This window comes from Camelina sativa, chromosome 17, assembly GCF_000633955.1.
Source record: "Camelina sativa cultivar DH55 chromosome 17, Cs, whole genome shotgun sequence".
Lineage (NCBI taxonomy): Eukaryota > Viridiplantae > Streptophyta > Magnoliopsida > Brassicales > Brassicaceae > Camelina > Camelina sativa.
The window spans coordinates 19,404,743-19,409,527 of record NC_025701.1 but is presented as its reverse complement, the minus strand read 5'-3'; the positions used below and the strand labels follow the sequence as shown (position 1 = coordinate 19,409,527).

The 4,785-nt window shown below is 34.4% G+C and overlaps 1 long non-coding RNA gene across 1 annotated transcript; it reads left to right on the top strand.

Moving 5' to 3' along the window:
* On the top strand, window positions 2,219-3,430 carry LOC104757657. The gene is made up of 2 exons (XR_762497.2): window positions 2,219-2,672; window positions 3,027-3,430. It is a non-coding gene; the product is annotated as an uncharacterized LOC104757657 (long non-coding RNA).

Genomic DNA, 4,785 nt, shown 5'->3' with positions numbered 1-4,785 from the left:
TTTGTTTGGCCTTTGTGGCGGCCCTTGTGGCATGTATATGATCCTTGTGTGGTCATGAGGTATTCCAGTGAGGGGATATGTGGTTGGTAGGACATTGAGATGTTTTACGCGAGCCACGGGAAGGAAACCTGGATAGGGATAAGACTTAGATGTGTTCAGAATCGTTTGCTCGCGACTCTTGGGGGACCTTTGTTCTCCTAGTACTGCCATACTCGGAGACTTTGTGACTTGGGAGTATGGTTGGTATATCGACTTCGGATGACGATCCGGAGGCGCGCTGTAGGGTGACGACCCAAGAGACGAGTTTGGATTTTTCTTTATATATATTATGGCATGCAGGTTTACGCCCGATGAGGAGCCAACATTTGGCATGCAGACTTAGGTCTGATGAGGAGCCAATAAAAACTCAAGATTTAGGCCTATGAAAGACTTGATGTTTGGTCACATGTATTTGTTTTCGTATGTTTGGATTTTAGTTACAAAGACAGAGTCACATGCATCAAATTCACATGCACCAACCTCACACTCTCAATGTCCGAACTCACATGCACCAACCTCACACTCTCACATGCACCAAGCTCGCACTATATATATGAGACGAAAACAACTCAAACTTACGAAGTCAAACATACCAACTCAAACGTACCAACTCTTCTCTCTTTTGTTCACCTTTTTTATTTTACTCAAGGTATTTGTAAAATCAAATCATTTTCTTCCTCTCATCAAAGACATTTTCTTTCTTAATCCTGTTATGGCATCTTCTTCCAACAATTTTCACTACCATTATGATGCCAATAACGATAGTTTAAACCAATACTTTCAAGAGTAATTTAATAACCAATTTCAAGCTGTTGAAGAGGAAAGTCTTGCCGAAAGGAAACCGCGTACATATATCGATAGAAAACGCGAAGAAGGGCATGAACGTTTGTGGAACGATTATTTTTCTGATAATCCGACATACAATGCTCACCAATTCCGCCGACGGTTTCGAATGAACAAACCATTGTTCTTGCGTATTGTGGATCGTCTCAGTCAAGAAGTTCCATATTTTAAGCCAAAAAGGGATGCAACCTTACGGAATGGTCTTTCACCGCTACAACAATGTACTGCAGCAATTCGACTATTAGCAGATGGGGTTGCAACGGACTCGGTTGACGAATATATACGTCTTGCTGAATGTACTGCTCGTAAATGTTTGGAACATTTCATCGTCGGAATAGTGGACTTGTTTGGCACTGAATACCTACGTCGGCCCACACCAGAGGATCTTGAAAGGCTACTCTTTTATGGAGAAAAGCGGGGTTTTCCCGGGATGGTTGGAAGCATCGACTGTATGCACTGGAAGTGGAAAAATTGCCCAACCGCTTGGAAAGGAATGTATTCACGAGGCACCGGTAAGCCAACAATTTTTTTGGAGGCGGTAGCTTCATAAGATGATGGAACTGGAACTACTCCGGATCTTACGTTTTTGGTAAATATGTCTTCAAATCTTGAGGGATTAGGTGATGGCCATACAATGATTCGTGATAGACAAGCACATCACAATTTAAAGGAGGATTTGATTGAGCATATATGGAATAAAGTTGGACCTTAAACTATGTATTAATTAAATAAAATGTTTGTCTTGTTTAATTAATTAAGTAATATGTTTGTTTGTTCTTTTTTACAAAATTTTATTTACAATGTTTTGTTGTTTCATCAATATTTGGTATTGTATTATGAATTTTATTATAAGTTTTATAAGTTTGAAATTTAAATGTTCTTTTATAATATTTATATTTTAAAAGTTTATAAGTTTAAAAAAATGTTTAAGAAATATTATATAATTGTAATAAGTTTTATTGTAATATTATATACAAAATTTATTAGATTTTATAATTGTAATATGTTTAAGAATATTTTATTATTAAATCTAATGATCTTAAACATGTTTTCCCGATAACTAACTTTTTAGCAAAAGTTCTTAACAACTGATCTTAGATTATTTTCCTAATATATCTAATCTAAGAACACTAAAAAGTGTTATTCCTTTAAAAATGTCCTTAGCTTTTTTTATTTATTTTTTTGCTACAAAACACTATGAACGCCTCTAAGGCCATTTTTATAGGTATAATTATGAGAGTGTTCTTGGGCTTATTTAAATTGGAAAAATTTATAAAGTGGGCTTAGATCAGTAAAATTGATCTTATTTGAGAACTGTTTTTTATGTTGTTCTTGTGTGACGTGTTCAATTTTTATTGGAAAGAAATTTTTGGTCGTCGAGAGAATACTCTCGTTTCATTTTCTTCGATATTGTCGAGCTAGGGAAGTCCCAAAATTCAGTTGCAAATGGAGGAGAATGATTTAATTTTTGGTGACCTCCGACTGTTCGAACCGTTACTCATCACCTCCACCGACGGCGGATCTCAACGGCGACTCTGGTTCAGGTAATCGTGACTCGTCTCCTTCCCATGGCGAATTGATTTTTTTTTTTTTCTGGGTTATCGTTGATCTGGATTCGTTTCATCGATGGATGGTGATTTGATTTGAAAACTTTGTATATCATCATCTGCTGATACATGATATCATTGAGAGGGCTAAATATAGAGTAGTAGAGCACATTGAGAGAATTCATCCCGTCTTTCTGGGTTCGTCTCTTTTGTCTGGACGGGAAACACTTGTTCGCATCACTGGTTAGCTTCTATTGCAACTCTCTCTCTCTGAATCCTTTGGTAGTTTAAGAACATACTGAGATGATCCTTTTGTTAACTAAGACGCTGTTGAGTATATTGTTATGAACCTTTGTAGTCTCTAGTTAGTGTGAAATTAAGTTTCTTTAGTCTCTGCTTTTGTGAGTTTTCTGTTGAGGAATCCATTCTATCTTCATAGAAATTGCTATGGCTGCTAATATAACCAAGTTAGATACCGTAGTTTCTGATATTATGGTCATCTCTATTGGGTGTGAGCTGAAGTGTCTTTAGTCTTGTTTTGAGGATTCTATCTTTTGAGGAAATCGTTTTTCATCTGAGAGATTGCATTGTTCGCAGGGAAGGCTTTACACTGAGAAGACATCGTGGCTTGATGGGAAACATGTTGTGTTTGGGAAAGTTATTGATGGTACAATGTGGTGAAGGCTATGGAAGATGTTGGATCTGACAGGGGAAATACCTCTGAACCAGTTGTGATTGAAGATTGTGGTGAGCTCAAGAACCCAAGTTCGTAAGTTTTAAACACGTTTGGGTTGATCTTGACTATTGTGAAGTGGAGACTGCAGCATCTGAGATAGTTAAGATCAATCTAATTGCTATATGCAAAGCACTACTACTTAGGTTTTGAGTTTTGACAATATCATATGAATCTTTAGTAAGTGATTCCTCCTTTTAAGTTTTTATAAAAACTATGTATGAGTGTAGAATCGATGATAATAATAGTAAAATTCTTTATTGAGTCATTTGGTTTTGGCTTTTTCAAATTTTCTAATTTATGATGATCTGTTTCATGTTTTGGTATTAGTTCTCTTATTAGGATTCATTTGTGACTTTCATTGAAAGTTATAGAGCTGCTGACTTTTTCACAATTTGAAATTTATATTATTTGCAATTTACAATTTAAATGTTATTTTTTAAAGTTTTTAAAATTGTAATATGTTTAAGAATATTATATTATTAAATCTTATGATCTTAAACATGTTCTCCCTATAACTAACTTTTTAGCAAAAGATCTTAACTACTGATCTTAGATTATTTTCCTAATATATTTAATCTAAGAACACAAAAAAAAGTTATGCCTATAAAGATGCCCTAAGTGACTACCGATAAAGAAGGTCTAAGATCTCCTCTATGAACCCCCAATGGAGAAGGTCTAAGAACTTACTTTGGACGAAGCAATAGAGAGAGAGAAAGGTCATTTTAGAGTTAGTTTTTGTGTGTTTAGAGCTTGACAAATAATGAGAGCTTTCGGGCTCTATATATAGTGGAAGGAGGTAGAATCTCGAGAGAATATTCTTGGAGTACTCCGTAATTTCCTTGGAGTATTTCCCAAGTTACTTGGAGTTCACGCCAAGTTTTACCAAAATATAAATGGGCCTAAATGCAGTCCAAAAAATACTCGGCGATGTGAAAATCCCAAGAGTCCAAAAGCTCACGGCCCACAGCGTGTGTGTGGGAACCTTCTCTCTTCCTTTTACAGACTTTTGAAACTAGAATAATGTGAAACCATATATAAATGAATGAAAAACACTCTCCATTTCCGATGTGGAATATTTTCTCAAACACCCTAAGTAGCTCACTTCACACTCTTATTTCTCTTTTTTTTTTTACCTCCTTAAATCAACTTCGTTTTGAACGTATGAGTATATCACTTGTAGTACTTGTTACCAGCTTTCCACTATCAACCCGAAAATTCCGTTCAGCCATTTGACCGGAAAATCAATCACAAAATATGCAATTTTCAGAAACTTTATTTCTTAAATTCAGTTCGAACAGGAAAAACTATGAGTACATGTTGCGGCGTTTCGTAGTACTAAATAATATTGTTTGAGTTTTTAAAAAAAAAAAAAAAAATAAAACCAATTTTCTTACAAAAAAAGTACTAAAAGTCAGTTCTCATTTATTAGATTGTTATTATTATTTTTAAATATTAAAATTTTTTAAAAAAATTAACGAAAAGTTAAGATAAATATATGCAACGGTAAATTCTATATTAAGTTGTATTAAATTTCTCTATTGCTATAATCATTTCTAAAATTTTAGTTAGATTATAAAATAGCATTAAATATTAGGTATTCATATTCAATTATTTAGATTC